We start from the raw sequence: 16944 nt of genomic DNA, 5'->3' as shown, positions 1-16944 counted from the left end.
TAGTCTGGGCCTTTTTTATTATAGCCCTGGATTATTTAAATTGATGAGCCATATAAATAAGTTTATATGGCTGCAGTAAAATTCAGATTTTTGCATAACTAAAGAGGGATGTGAAACAGTATCTTTTTACTGTAAGTGTAAGGCGGCATATTGGGTGTGTTTGGGGTTCTAGCTTTAAAATCAGGTCAGTTAGGATGAGGGAAGCCCATCCATCCATTCATCCATTTTCTTTGCTTTATCCAGAGTCGGTCGCTGGGGCAGCAGCTCAAGCAAAGCCTCCCAGACCTCCCGATCCACACACACCTCCCCCAGCTCCTCCGGGGGAACCCCGAGGCGTTCCCAAGCCAGCCGACAGACGTAGTCCCTCCAGCGGTCCTGGGTCTTCCTGGGACCTCCCAATGGGACGTGCCCAGAACACCTCTCCAGCGAAGCATCCAGGGATCATCCGGAAAAGATGCCCGAGCCACCTCAGCTGGCTCCTTTGACATGGAGGAGCAGCGGCTCGACTCCGAGCCTCCGAGTGACCGAGCCTCACCTATTCTAAGGGAGCGCCAGCCACTCTGCGGAGTAAACTCATCTCGGCCGCTTGTACTCGCAATCTCGTTCTTTCGGTCATGAGGGTGAGGGTCGGAACTTAGATCTATCGGTAAATCGACAGCTTTGCCCCCCCGCTCAGCTCTCTCTTCACCAAGACGGTCCGATACAGTGACCGCATCACTGCAGACGCTGCACCGATCCGTCTGTCGATCTCACGCTCCATCCGTCTCTCGCTCGTGAACAAGACCCCGGATACTTAAACTCCTACACTTGTGCTGATTCTCATCCCGGACGCTTCACACTCAGCTGCAAACCGCCCCAGTATACGCTGAAGGTCCTGATTTGACGAAGACAACAGAACCACATCGTCCGCAAACAGCAGAGATGAGATTCTGTGGTTCCCAAACTGGACCCCCTCTACACCCTGGCTGCCCCTAGAAATTCTGTCCATAAAGGTAAGGAACAGAACAGTGACAAAGGGCAGCCCTGGCGGAGGCCAACATGTACTGGAAAAGGTTTGACTTACTGCCGGCAATGCGAACCAAGCTCCTGCTGCGGTCGACAGGGAAGGGATAGCCCTTAGGAAAGGACCCCGGACCCCGTACTCCCAGAGCATCACCCCAAAGGTGCCCGAGGAACACGGTCGAACGCCTACTCCAGATCCCCAAAGCACATGTGGACTGGTTGGGTGAGCCCATGAACCCTCGAGCACCCGATGGAGGGTGTAGAACTAGTCCAGTGTGCCACGACCAGGACAAAAACCACATTGCTCTTCCTGAATCCGAGGTTCACTCCTCTCCAGTACTCTGGAATAGACTTACCGGGGAGGCTGAGGAGTGTGATTCCCCTATAGTTGGAACACACCGCCGGTCCCCTTCTTAAAGAGGGACTACACCCCGGTCTGCCAATCCAGTGGCACTGTCCCGACCGCCACGGTGATGAGGACAGATTTCATCATTGTGGAATTTTGACAGAGCTGTTGCACAAAAAACAAAACCCAAGCACAGAAAATAAGTCCACAAGCAGATATTTAACATGCACACAAGTAGTGTGTGAGAAGAAAACAAGGTGGAGAGCAGGAAATCTGTGCAGGCAACTACATACAAGCAGAGTGAATCAAAGTGCAAGCAGGAGCTGTTGGAGGGCAGTGATAGGATTTTCAGGAATACATTATAAAATGTGAAGTGAAATCAATGTCATGCTTTCAAACTGAAATCTGACACTTAAAGATGGGGAATATCTTTCATAGGGGTACCAGTTATTGTCTAATTAAATGTTACCAGCCAAACCCTTTGAATGAGATCTCTGTACTGTTTCATGTAACTCTGCAGACAGCATCTCCAGCACTACACAAACCAGTTGGCTAAAGAAACCAACAGACACTTGAAAGAGCTGGGCTCACTCCCCTACCCCTGTCCCCGTCGGAACAGGTCAGTATGTGAACTTTTATTTGTCTTCTACAGATCGGCCATAATGGGCAGCACGGTGGATTAGTGGTTAGCACTGTTGCCTCACAGCAAGAAGTGTGATGGGATTGATTCCCACTTGTAGCCTTTCTGTGTGGAGTTTGCATGTTCTCCTTGTGGAACCCCTCCCGTGGGATCCCTCCGGGTGATCCGGCTTTCCTCCCACATCCAAAAACATGCAGGTTAGGTGGATTGAAAACTGTAAGTTGTCCGTAGGTGTACGTGCAGGTGTGAATGTGTGTGTTTGTCTATGTGTGGCCCTGTGAGACTGGCGTCCTGTCTAGGGTGTACCCTGCCTCACGCCCTATGACTGCTGGGATAGACTTCAGCCCCCTGTGACTCTTAATTGGAGTAAGTGGTGAATGAGATCAGCCATAACCTTGTGACACCTGCCTAATATGGTGTAGGTCCCTGTTTGGTGAACAAAACAGCCCTGACCCGTGAAGGCTTAAACTGTATCTCTGAAGCTGCGCTGTAGTATCTGTCACAAAGACTTTTGATGGATTGGCCCATATGGGCCAGCCTTTGCTCCCCACATGCATCGTGACCCCGTCGCCGGCCACACACAACACTGGTTGAAATTCTCAATTGTTTCCAGACGGTGCAGATTTTGATCATATTGACAGTATTTATGAATTCCTTATTTAAATGCTGAGGAATAAAATGATAGTGGTGCCAAAGAAAATAATTTTTGACCTAAAGTTTAAAAACCCAGAGGCTGTACACATGTAAGTGTTTTATGTTAAAATATTATGTAAACCATTGGACACCTTGTTTCCGTTCAGGATTATTTTCATTACTCGTTTTAAAACAAAATAAAAAACAAAGTGTCATTTGTCTCTTTTTCCTTTCTTCTGATCCAAAAAGTGATCTGATCTTTGGCTTTTGTGATCAGTGATATCTTAAAAAACAAATAAATTAAAAATTAATATCACTCTCTCTCTCTGTGTGCACGTACAGTAGTGTTCAGAATAATAGTAGTGCTATATGACTAAAAAGATTAATTCAGGTTTTGAGTATATTTCTTATTGTTACATGGGAAACAAGGTACCAGTAGATTTGGTAGATTCTCACAAATCCAACAAGACCAAGCATTCATGATATGTACACTCTTAAGGCTATGGAATTGGGCTATTAGTAAAAAAAGTGCATTAAAAGGGTGTGACATGTGACGCTACTGTATGTGTGTGTGTGTGTGTATGTGTGTATATATATATGTATATTATATATATATATGTGTGTGTGTGTGTATATGTACAGTGCATCCAGAAAGTGTTCACAGCGCTGCACTTTTTCCACATTTTAAATTACAGCCTTAAGCCAAAATGGACTAAATTAATTTTTCCCTCAAAATTCAGCACACAATACCCCATAATGACAGTGTGAAAAACGTTTTTATGAGTTTTGCAAATTTATTAATAAAAACCCCCCCTAAGAAATCACATGTACATAAGCATAGCACAGCTTTTGCCATGAGGCTCAAAATTGATCTTAGATGCATCCTGTTTCCACGGATCATCCTTGAGATTTCTACAGCTTAACGTCAGTTGATTGGACATGGTTTGGAAAGGCACACATGTCTACATACAGTTGACAGTGTATATCAGAGCACAAATCAAGCATGAAGTCAAAGAAATTGTCTGTAGACCTCTGAGACAGGATTGTCTCGAGGCACAAATCTGCGGAAGGGTACAGAAACATTTCTGCTGCTTTGAAGGTCCCATTGAGCACAGCGGCCTCCATCATCTGTAAATGGACAAGTTCAAATCCACCAGGACTCTTCCTAGAGCTGGCCGCCTGTCTAAACTGAGCGATCAGCGAAGAAGGGCCTTAGTTCGGGAGGTGACCAAGAACCCAATGACCACTCTGTCAGAGCTTCAGTATTCCTTTGTGGAGAGAGGAGAACCTTCCAGATGGACAAGCATCTTTGCAGCAATCCACCATTCAGGCCTGTATGATAGAGTGGCCAGACACAAGCCATTCCTTAGTAAAAAGGCACATGACAGCCCACCTGGAGCTTGCCAAATGGCACTTGAAGGATTCTCAGACCATGAGAAACAACGTTCTCTCGACTGAGACAAAGATAGAACTCTTTGGCGTGAATGCCAGGGCCTGTATCCGTGAAGCAGCCTAAGGTTAAAAATAGCTCCTAGTGATGTTACTCTAAGAAAAATCTTAGACATTTCTTAGAACTTCCCTTGATAAGGTGAAAGTTGTCTTCAAAGAACCTGAGGCCTTAAGAGAGCTCCTAAGGTGCCAAACTGGTAAGAGGAAGGAGGAGGACTTTTAAGAAACCTAAGAGTGTCTTAAGCAGAGAAGATGGCAGAAAAGACAGAGAGGAAGCAGAGATCTTCTCCGTATGTAGGATGACGGTGAGTCAGTAACACACTGCCGGCTTGATCTACGTAATTATTTTATGTTAATTTACTGTCTTAATGTATTTATAAATTGTTTAGGTCAGGGGTTTTCAAAGTGTGGGTGAGTTCCAAAGAGGTCTCCCATCCAAGTACTAACCAGGTCCCGCACTGCTTAGCTTCTGAGATTTGACAGGATCAGGCTTACACAGAGCAGATCGCTGCGCATAATGCTAAACCGATAAACCACTAAAAAAATTAGCGGAAGCTACAGCTAACTGCTAACTTTCAGTATTGTTCCCCATACACTCTCAGCTGCTGACAAGCAGAATTTTCAGTTTGGCAAATGCCTTTTTTTAACAAATGAAAGAAATGACATATTTTACAAATACACATTTATTTGTAAAACCGACACACATGCTACAGTAACTTGTGTGTTGGTTTTTACATTTTATAAATCAACCAATCAGTGATGAGTAGAGTGTCAGTTTACCCATAATGCCTTTTGGCATCTGTGTGTGTTAATGTTCAAATATTCAGAATTAGTGCATTATTTTAAAATTAAAAGATATGTGTTATATTTTCACTTTGCAAAATTGACAGAGTTGACATTAATGTAGTTAAACTATCTGCATTAATTTGGTTCATAAATCAAAACCATAAGTCAAACCTGCTTTCCTTTTCTTGACTTCTGCCTCATGTCTGGACCACTGTAGGCTGTGAATGTAAATGATTTTTGTAGCAGCCTGTCTGCTGGGGTAGAGTTGAGCTCAGCTCCTCTCAGTTGCCTGACTGCTGCAAAATATGTAGCAGACAGGAACCAACATGTATGATTTTAGTTTTTCACCCACCGTTACTAACTATGCCAAAAAAAAAGTTAGTGGACTAAATTAGCGGAACTAAATTTAGCAGAAGCTAATTGGTCCACTGATGGTTTTTGAAGTTTTGAAAAGCTAATCCGCTAACAAAAAAGTTAGCTTTGCTAATTAGGAGATTAGCGGAACTGTGCCGACCACTGCTCTCAGACACCTCCGCACTCTGACTAGGCAAGGACTCTTAGTCCTTCATCCTTAGTCATCATCTATATCAGCAACAGATCTGTGAAGCTTTATTTCCACATAAATTCAGCATTATTTCATAATAATTACTACAAGTCCTAAAAATCACCTCCTGACACTTGTCTGCAGACTGACTCTGTACACCTAAACTAATCAAAGGGAATAATGTGATTATTAACCATCAGGTGACAAATTAAAAACCGCTTAAATCACGTGCAAACCATGATGCCACCACCTCCCTGAAGGAGACCACAGCATCTCCTTAAAAAAATAAAATGATTTATTTATGAATCAAATCCAACAAAACAGATCCTGTACAAAATCCTGAAATGCTTGCATACAATGAAAATACAATACAAGAACATAAGGGGCTTATTGAATATTATTTACAAATTATAAAAGAAAATATTGGGCAACCAAACATTTACAAATCAAGTTTGTCTATAAAAGAAACTACTTTAAAAACATATTTGGATTCAATCAATGAGAGAGATTTATTATTAAGTTTAAACTCATTCTTCCAATGAGTAATATTTGGTTTTGTCTTGGAAAAAAAGACGACATGTAATGTTTGCTTAGTAAAATTATACTATTAATCCCAAAGTCATTACAGTTAATATTCCAGATCTGATGTCTGTAATGTTTAGATCGTCGATCCAAATTCCATTGTTGAAGGTCAAACTAAAAGCTTTGCACTGTTTCACACAAAAAGAAAAGATGGTCCAGCAGGTCTTCAGTTCCAGTCAGTTACCGACGTCCATTTGGAATCTCTGTTTTAAAAACTCCTTAGTTGGATAAATCTTGTTAGTAATTTTCAGTTGGAGTTCTTTCGTCTTTGGTGAGATTGGAAATGTTAAATATTTACATCTAATCTTTTGTATTTCCTCCTTTCCAAAATCTTTAAGACTATAATCTGTTTTAGGTGAATTTTTAAGACAATTATTAATTAACTGTAATGACTTTGGTATTAATAATATAATTTACTAAGCAAACATATATTCACAAATGTTGTTTTTAAGACAAAAACCAAACATTAATCACTGGAGAAATGAGTTTAAACTTAATAATAAATCTCTCCCATTGACTGAATCCAATAATGTTTTAAAAGTAGTTTCTTTTATTGACCAATTTGATTTGTAAATGTTTGGTTGTTTTATATTTTCTTGTCTTTTACAATTTGTAAATAATATTCAATAAGCCCCTTATGTTCTTGTATTTTCCCGTATGCAGCATTTCAGGATTTTGTACAGGATCTGTTTTGTTTGGATTTGATTCATAAATAAATTATTTTATTTTTTAAGGAGATGCCGTTGTCTCCTTCAGGGAGGGTGGTGGCGTCATGGTTTGGACGTGATTTAAGAGGTTTTAATTTGTCATCTGATGGTTAATAATCACATTATTCCCTTTGATCGGTTTGGGTGTACAGAGTCAGTCTGCAGACGTGTCGGGGTCAGGAGGTCATTTCTCGGACTTTCTGTAATTTGTTATGAAATAATGACGAATTTACGTGGAAATGATTATTGTACAGAAGTTTCAGAGATCGGTCGCTGAGATAGATGATGACTGGAGTTTTAAGCAGAAACGAGGTGACAATTGCTTAACGCTATCATCTCCAACTGACTTCAGCGTCAGAGAGGAGACCTGTCAATCAAACCTTGCTGTCCAGAGATGGCCAATCACAGCAGAGCCAGTGCCAACCTGGTTCCCTCCCACATAGTGCCATAAGTTTCAAGCGAGCGAGCAGGAATTCTCTGCGTGTGAGCAGAAATCAACTTTGCACAAGCAGAAATCAAGTTCAAGCGAGGGGGGAGCGCTGGTCCTCGTGTGCGTGCTGAAATAATTTGCACACGCACAGTTAATATCTACGCGTAAATGCATTTTTTATGTGAGTTGGGTTTTGTCACTGATCTGACGCCATAGCTGTGCACCAATGCTCCACATCAGACCTGATGGAGCTTGAGAGGTGCTGCAAAGAGAAATGGGCAAAACTGCCCAAAGATAGGTGCACAAAGCTTGTGGCATCATATTTAAGAAGTCTTGAGGCTGTACTTGCCGCCAAAAGTGCATCAACAAAGTACTGAGCAAAGGTGGTGAATACTTGTGTACATGTGATTTCTTAGTTATATATTTTTAAATAAATTTGCAAAAATTACAGAAAAAACTTTTTTCATGTTGTCATTACAGGTGTGTTGTGAGTAGAATTTTGAGGAGAAAACTGAATTAACTTAATTTTGGAATAAGGCTGTAATATAACAATGCAGAAAAAGTGAAGCGCTGCGAATGTTTTCTGGATGCAGTGTATGTGTATATATCAGGGATAAGAATTTTCTGCAGATCTGTGAATTTCTGACATTTTCTGGATTTCTAAGATCAGCGTAAATCCGTTGAGAAAAATTGGGGGGCTGAGGGAGGTGCAGCGGGGCTAGCCGTGCTTGTTAAACCTTTCCTCATATGCACGGGACCCGCATTCCTGAAACTGCAAGCTAAAACACGCAATGTCATTGGTTACTTTTTCTACAACAGCGAACTTTCAGCCAATCAGAATCTCTGTAATATCGAAAGTCACCCGAACGTGAACATTTTGATTTTCTGAAAGTTTTGGTCTATCGAGCTGCATCTTTAACATGATGAAACTGACAAAGAGACAAGACGAAGACCGTGTTAAAGACATCCATAGTGGTGTGAAAATAAATTTAATTTGACATGTTTGGAGCGGGAGGTGGATGGGACAAAGGCAAGACTGTGAATTCATCCACAAGGCTTAGCTCCCCGGTAAAGCCCTCTGCACGTTATGTTCATATTTTATCAACAAAACCTTGGAAGAACACTGCAAGACGAAGAAACATGTCACCAAAGTTAATATTAAATGGGCTAATCTGCCCGGGTCCAGAAGAGCGCGGAAGAGGTGCAGTGAGCCCAAAGCCCACAGCACTTGTACCGGGTGCTGGTCATAACGTCCACAGCCAAAAGGTCCACAAACCAAAACATCCACATATATTTGCCAAAACATCCACAGTTTACTGGTAATAGAATATAATAAATAATATTATTGTATGTATTTGTTTAATTATTTATTACCTTATCACATAAGGCATATAGAAATTATAGAATTTTGAGAAAATAGTGACCTGTGGAAATACATGAAATAAAACAGACAACCATTATTATTATTTTATTTTGTTAATGTACATGACAATAAAAAGAGTGTTTCCAGCTGCTGGAAAATTATTGTAAAAATTAGATAACACACCCTTTTGCAAGCACACAAAAAGGTCAGATTGAAGTCATTTCGTCTAGTAATGTGAACTGAATTCCTGTCCTCTCCGGTGAGAATCAAACCCGTTGTTCCACCCTGTCTGTCCTCTGTCAAATGCCTTTTATTTCACGAACTAGCTGCCTGCATTGTTCGCTGGAGTTCTGGTTCTGCTCTGCTGCATCCTAATGGACTTCGCTCTGCCAGAGCGGAGACGCGGTGGGGGCAGAACAGCGGGGAGTAGTGAGCACGATGCTCAGTCCGGAGCTGTGGAGCAGAGTGCATGGCACGGGAAGAGTGCGCCTGTCCCCAATTAAGCTGAAACTTGGCACAATCCAAAAAAATTCTCGCACGAGTGAAAAACCGGCTCAAAAAGGGCCAAAACTCGCACAGTGTAAGCGCAGCTTTAAGCAGGAGACAACCGCCGAGCTGTTGGGGACATGAAAGGGATTTAGTGACACTACACCTCATGTGGATGTTTTGGCTTAAATCTGTGGACCTTTTGGTGTTTTTGTGAGCATTTTGGCATTTGGACTTTTAGCTTGTGGACGTTATGACTATGGCTTGTGGTAAAGGGGAGTGCTGTGCTTCTAACACCGGTCAGTGACCGAACATCCAGTGCTCAGGTGCGTGTCCAGTAATTCTGTTCATGCAATTAAAATGTGTTTACAAACACTGAAATTTTTAAGTGTGCTGCAGTTATTGATACTGTGCATGTGCAGTCAGTTGCCCAGTTCTGGATCACTTTTTTGAAAGTCCTGCTATGTGGAGCCATAATGCAACTGAATATCCCTTACCAAAAAGTAGTACATACAAGTATGTTTCAAGTATACTTCCAGTTTACTTTTTATATACTTATCAGTACTATTTTTTGGTAAGGGATCCTTTATTGGGTATTGTTGTATTGGGTATTTGGATGTTGTCTAGCTGAAAAAGTCAGGATGGGATAGCCCTGCTACATAAAATGTTAAGCTACATTATGTGTGGTGCAAATATTTGCCGGAAATGGATCACTTTGCCCGGTTCTGGATCACAACACTCTGTGTCACTTTGGGGCATTCCTGGCTTCTGGCTGGAGCCCTTCTAATGCAGATTGATACACACTGTGCCCGAGAATGTGTTTTGAACACAAAATGATATAAATTATACTTATTAAATGTTATGTTTCGGACGCGGGCGGAGAACCGACCCAGCGTTTGAAAGGAGCCAGCATAAAATAAGCAGAGCACGGTTCAAAGGATAACAGAATTTAATAAACATAACAGTGGGGTGATAAACAACCAAAATGTCCGCGGTCTGGTGAGGTGGAAACACGGCGCGCTCTCAACAGCGCAAACGGTCCGGAGCCACAGCAGTTCGGACCCAGGGACCCTGCCGACACCCCCCAGATGGCCGCGACAAACCGAGTCTGTGAAGAAAGAAAACATGAGGTGAGTCCAACTCCACACAGAGAGACACAACTCAAAGGTGCACGCAATCAGCAAACACTTCCTGGCTTAAATCTATACATCAGCTTCTCACCCTGCAGGCACGGAACAACTCAGTTCAAATCTCCACTGCAGCAGAAGCTGATTAGACAATTAGCATAACGTGACAGCTCACTAACACAAGGTGTGAGGGACACCAAATCCACTGTCATTACTTCATAAAAGTCACCAAAAACCAAGTTACCTCAGGAAGTGTGCTGAAGAGCGTGAGACCTCACCCAATCCTCCTTCACAGACTGTGGCGTCAAACCTGGAGCGGTCTCTGCGTCCGTGATGGTGAGATTGTTCTCCTGACGTCAATCTCACACGTCTGCTCACAAGATCGAGTCTCTGGCAATCACACACTGTGCATTCAAGGTTTAAATGCAGCAATCTCTGATTAAGACAAAATACACCACAGCTGTGAGTCCTGATGACCTGCACGTGATAACAAGCCTCAGGTGTTCAGGGTGAGGTCCTGATGCTCAGCCACTCAGTCCTGAATGCATACCACCTGGTGGGAGAAACAGAAAACAAAAACCAAGCCAGCCAAACACCCCAGCCCACAACATTAAATGAGAATTTACTTAGTTTCAAAAGGCACTGTTATACATTTTTACGAGCAAAAAATGAAGTGTTTACTCAGATTGGGTGGCATTCCTTAATAAATGAAGATAAAATAAAATCTGTGGTAATAAACATTCTTGGATTTTGACATCTCTCCCTAAGCTCAGTGAAGTGGGTCAGGATAGCACAAGATGCCCCAACTTGCTATCATTTCGCACCTTATATTGTTAGAGATGGAGAGCAAAGGAGGGTTTTAAATGTGTGGAGGTGAGATTTTTCCTGAATTAAAAAGTAAAAGCCCCCACATTCATGCCCATTTGTGATGTTGAGATGAGTACACATGGCTCACAAGTACTGACACGAGGCTGCTGCTTCAGTGATCCACAACCGGCAAATTTTCACGTCGGAGATAAATGCGTGCAGCAATTAAACAGCAAGACATAACACACTGACATTTTCTACCCAGGTAAGTATTTTCCCACTCTAGAACCAATGACACTGAATGGCTAACTGTATGGAGTTTGCATGTTCTTTCTGTGTCTGCGTGGGTTTCCTCCGGGCACTCCAGTTTCCTCCCACAATCAAAAACATGCTTATTTAGGATCTGCCCCTGACCAAGGCAGCGTTTACATCTGGAGTTGGTCCCCGGGCGCCGGACTGTGGCTGCCCACTGATCCTAGTGTCTGGATTGCATCTAAATGTAATTAGAATGGGTTAAATGCAGAGGACAAGTTTTGTTTGTATATATGTGCAGTGACAAAGTTTCTATTGTATTCTGTCCTACCCCAACATACAAAAAATTTAAAATGGAAATTCATGAAATTAGGTCTCTGTGGTGGCCTCGAAATGCCTCAAAAATGCTCAAAACCTGGAGTCGATCAGTCTGTGGAACTGCTCAGGTGGTATGAGAACCCAGGTTGCTCTGATAGTGGCCTTCAGCTCTTCTGCATTGTTGGCTCAGGCGTGTGGCATCTTCTTCTTCGCAATACCCCATAGATTTTCTATGGGGTGAAGGTCAGGTGAGTTTGCTAGCCAGTTAAGAACAGGGATACCATGGTCCTTAAACCAGGTACTGGTAGCTTTGGCACTGTGTGCAGGTGCCAAGTCTTGTTGGAAAATGTAATCTGCATCTCCATAAAGTTGGTCAGCAGCAGGAAGCATGAAGTGCTCTACAACTTCCTGGTAGACGGCTGTGTTGACCTTGGACCTCAGAAAACACAGTGGACCAACACCAGCAGATGACATGGCACCTCAAACCATCACTGATTGTGTAAACTTTACACTGGACCTCAAGCAAACGTGGATTCTGTGCTTCTCCTCTCTTCCTCCAGACTCTTCCAAAGGAAATGCAAAATTTACTTTCATCAAAGAACATAACTTTGGACCACTCAGCAGCAGTCCAGTCCTTTTTGTCTTTAGTCCAGACAAGACGTCAAGTCAGCAGTCTTCCCCATGATTGTGTAGCCTACAGAACTAGACTGAGACCAGTTAAAGGCCTTTGCAGGTGTTTTGAGTTAATTAGCTGATTAGAGTGCGACACCAGGTGTCTTCAATACCTTTTCACAATATTCTAACTTTCTGAGATACTGAATTTGGGGTTTTCATTAGTTGTCAGTTATAATAATCAAAATTAAAAGAAATAAACACTTGAAATATATCAATCTGTGTGGAATGAATAATTATACAAGTATCACTTTTTGAATGGAATTACTGAAATAAATCAACTTTTCATGATATTCTAATTATATTATCAGCACATATGTGTGTATGTATATACGTATATGTGTGTGTATGTATACGTATATGTGTGTGTGTGTGTAAAAGGTCTGTGAGAAAAGTATCGTACCTTTTTATTTTTTTCAAAAACTATATGGATTTGATTCATATGTTTTTACGTCAGCCAAGCTTGAACCTTTGTGCGCATGCGTGAGTTTTTCCACGCCTGTCGGTTGCGTCATTCGCCTGTGGGCAGGCTTTGAGTGAGCACTGCTCCACCCCGCTCGTTGTCGTTTCATTGCGATGAAATGGCGGAATGATTTGGGCTTTTTTCCATCAAAATGTTTTCAGAAACTGTTAGAGACAGGCAGCTGGAAACCATTCGAAAAATGTATCTGGCTTTCGGTGAAAATTTTACGGGCTTTACAGAGAATAAGGAGTGTTACTACAGCTTTAAGCATGCCCCACAGTGGCGCACGGTGCGCCGCGCTCCGAGCCGCCATCGAGAGGCAGAAACCACCACATCATTTCTAAACGGATGGCTGTGTGGAGCCGGGACCGTCGTGTGCAATTTCTCTGGTTATCGCAAGAGCTGAACATCAGCCATTTTCCAGCAGATTTCACTTTTAACAAGAGATTTTGTCATGGAAAGCCGCGCGGAGGCTTCGCGCGTCAGACCGATTCGCTGATGAAGCGAGACAAAGGAACACCTCCATTTCGGAGTGCCAGGGGACAAGTTGGGACATGCCTATCTCGGCTTTCAGTGCTTACCAGTCAAGTGAGTATAAGAGAAATTGTGGAGAGCTGGGCTTGTCCTCTGGGCCTGTCCCGGCTCCACACAGCCATCCGTTTAGAAATGAGTAGACCGTCCTTAAAGCTGTAGTAACACTCCTTATTTTCTGTGAATCCCGTAAAATTTTCACCGAAAGCCAGATACATTTTTCGAATGTTTCCAGCTGCCTGTCTCTAACAGTTTCTGAAAAAATTCTGATGGAAAAAAAGACCAAATCATTCCGCCATTTAATCGCAATGAAACAACAACGAGAGGGGTGGACCAGTGCTCATTCAAAGCCTGCCCACAGGCGAATGACGCAACCGACAGGCGTGGAAAAACTCACGCATGCGCACGAAGGTTCAAGCTTGGCTGACGTAAAAACATATGAATCAAATCCATATAGTTTTTGAAAAAATATAAAGGTCCGTTACTTTTCTCACAGACCTCGTATGTGTATGTATATATATGTGTATGTGTGTGTGTGTGTGTATGTGTGTGTGTGTGTGTGTGTGTATGTGTGTGTGTGTGTGGTGTGCATGCATGCATGTGTTTGGCTTGTACCTCTGCTGGTAAAATTGGAATAATATGGTACAATAAATAATAAAAATGTGGTGTTAATTCAGAGGTCTCAAACTGATTTCAGAAAGGGCCAAGAGGGTGTAGGTTTTCTTTGCAACCACCCACTCCACCAAGTGATTTCACTGATTAACTCTCTGGAATCAGTTTGAGACATCTATGTCAATTTGTGTCTCTAAGTGTTTGTAGTTTGACATTTGAAAACTAGTCCTTTCTTTTATTCTTTGTTTCAGAGACAGCAAAAGCTCCAGAAGGAGCGTTTGATGAATGATTTTTCTACAGCCCTCAATAACTTCCAAGTGGTTCAGCGGCATGCAGCTGAGAAAGAAGGAGTCAGTTGCCAGGGTTCGAGCTGGATCCCGACTAATGGTGAGTACTGTGCTTCATCATTGATCCGGGACTGCAGTAGTTTTATACCATGTGCCATAAAGGATAAACTGAACAGGCTTTAATTTCAAACGGACATATTGATAGCTAATGTTGTTGATGTGACATTAATCAGTTAGATCAAAGTCTTGGCTTTGATCTTGATAAAGTTTGTGATAAGGTGCCATATCAAGAGCTTTAGGGGTGTATGAGGAAGGAATATGAGAAAATTAGAGCTTAACTGATATGGATTTTTGAGGGGTAATACCGATATTAGGAAGTAAAAGAATTGATGATTGCTATACAAAGATTCCTAACATTTCATTATCATGTCATGAAAACTTAATATGAAGCTCGATGTTTGGTATTTAAATATGAACTTTATTAAACATAACTATTTGAGTCGCGAGACTTCATGCAGAACTTTCCAAGACCATTCCAAATAGGACTTCCAGAAATCTTCTATCAATGGCCAAACTGCTGGAGAAGTGTGTGTGAAAGCAGGGATGTTGAGGAATCAGAGGAGTGATGTGTTTGGCCAGGAAGTCTGAATCAGCGGAGCAGAATAAGCAGCTCTGAGACATCCAGATGCAGTTGCTTCTCCTTCGCTGCCACCTGCTTTGGCATGAATTTCACTGACACTCTCCACATGCCCAGACAATTCATCAAAATGGAACCTGTGCTAAACCCCACTCTTCTGCAAGTTTTGTGTGGTGATACAATGGTCATCCATGACCAAATTCTGTATTCTGTCAATGGCTGTGATTGGAAAGATTGATGTTTTGGTGAAAGAAAATCTTCCTCTGTACCACTTCTGCAGCCACATAAGCCTATAAGTTCTTCTGGGTTGTTTGCATGTCTTGGTGGCTTTCCTCACTCTTGTCCTTCTTGCACAGTCCCTCAGTTTTTGAGAACTGTCAACTTCATACAGATTTACCATAGTGTGCAATACTGTTTGTATTTCTTCATAACTGATGTAAATAAAGTCCAAGACATATTCAGTGATTTGGAAATGTTCATGTATCCCTCGTCTGACTTATCTGAATAAAACTGTCAATGAAACTGATTATTAAGGGGGCCATTACTTATGTCACCCATCATCTTGACTTTCATATTTTAATTAATTTATGAGATGAGAGATGAGATGAAATATACTTTATTGATGTCACAGTGGAGAAATTATGTTTACACTCCAGTTACCTCAGACAGCAATTAGTCCACAATTATTACTTGTTTACCGTAATAATGGCACATATCAGAATTAAAGACAACACATACGCATTTGACATTGTTTGTGTGCACTAAATTTGAAGAAACCCGTTATCCGAATTGAGGCAAGTGGGTGAAGGTCACGCTGCAACCCTGAGTTGCGCCACCGTCAGCTTGCAGGGGGAACGGGGACCAGCTGCAGCTAAAACCGCGCCCCCGCAGAAGGGAAGGGGTGACGTGAGCAGAAGCCGGAGTGGGGGGGTAGGGGGTGGGGAGAGGGAGTGGAGCATGCTTCAGTCCTGTGAAACAGTTTATTGTCTTTGTGAGTTGAGATTAGAAAACAGCCAGATAATCACCAAGGCCTGAAGACATTCCTCTGGAGGAAAACAGTCGGGCAATTTGTCTTTAAGGCTGATGAGCCTGCCATGTTGTGGTTTGAGCAGTGAAAAACACTTTTTACAGCTTCACTTGAACAACCAAATCCCAATTATGAATTAAGAATATTCCCAAATATGAATTAAGAATATTCCCGGCCTCCAAAATCTTCATCTTCATCTGCAAGGCACACATCTGCTCCAAGATGTCATCCAATTTACGTCTGAGTTCAAGAGTCATCGCAGTCTGAGAATGCACTGCCTTGCCAACCTCGTTAATCATGACGGACAAGCGAGGGGCCGTGGTTCTTGATGCCTCTGTCTTGCCAATTTTCCAGTAGATCAGGGCAGCACATAAGCCAGTAAGTACCAGCCCTGCTACCATAAGACCAAATATGAATAACTCCTCGATGTCCTCAAAGGAGAAAGGCGCCAAGCATGCAACATGCCACAACCCCCAGGAGTTGAGAACATAGGCCGCAGGATACATTCCCCTGGGCAGGTAGGATCCCCCGGTCCTGACCTTCTTGTGTCAATAGTGTTCAGAGACCAGCTGATCAATTCCATGGTTAATCCAATAGTAGTCCAATAGAACCAGTATCCAATATAATTTGAGGAATTCAGTCTGGTGAAGTAGGGACTTGAAGGTTAAAGCAGAGAGCAGAGATAAGGGAGAGTGGAGGAGATGTGACCGCCCTCGTTGGAGTCCCAAGCTGAATCTGCAAGTTGTAGATTCAGCTTGGGACTCCGCTTCAGCTTGTTATATCAAGTTGTAGAGATTTGCTTTGAGTTTAAGGAAGATAATTTTAGAAATTTTTATAAGATAAACTTTATTGATCTCACAGAGGAGAAATTCACGTTACGTCAGCTCTTAAAAACACACACAAGAAGGTGTAGAGGAAAATGTTCATCTAACAGCGTGTGCAAGGATAACAATAATACTAATACTTGTAACAGTACAATAAACTAAGAAAATGAGGTAGAAATAGATATATATAATATATTATATACACAGTAGTGTTCAGAATAATAGTAGTGCTATGTAACTAAAAAGATTAATCCAGGTTTTGAGAATATTTCTTACTGTTACATGGGAAACGAGGTACCAGTAGATTCAGTAGAGTCTCACAAATCCAACAAGACCAAGCATTCATGATATGCACTTTCGTAAGGCTATGAAATTGGGCTATTAGTTTAAAAAGTAGAAAAGGGAGTGTTCACAATAAT

The 16944-nt window shown here is 42.1% G+C and overlaps 1 protein-coding gene and 1 long non-coding RNA gene across 3 annotated transcripts in view; both read left to right on the top strand.

The window, feature by feature from the left end:
* Positions 1–16944, top strand: part of LOC117513707 (syntaxin-12-like) — a 113008-nt gene that overhangs the window by 51968 nt on the left and 44096 nt on the right. The gene's annotated exons all lie outside the window — the stretch shown is intronic.
* LOC117513708 lies at positions 1721–13222 on the top strand. Its single transcript, XR_004561681.1, has 3 exons — positions 1721–2022; positions 2191–2204; positions 13209–13222. It is a non-coding gene; the product is annotated as an uncharacterized LOC117513708 (long non-coding RNA).

Source organism: Thalassophryne amazonica, chromosome 7, assembly GCF_902500255.1.
Source record: "Thalassophryne amazonica chromosome 7, fThaAma1.1, whole genome shotgun sequence".
Lineage (NCBI taxonomy): Eukaryota > Metazoa > Chordata > Actinopteri > Batrachoidiformes > Batrachoididae > Thalassophryne > Thalassophryne amazonica.
Note: the sequence above shows the minus strand (reverse complement) of the source record. Positions and strands in the feature narration are given on the sequence as shown.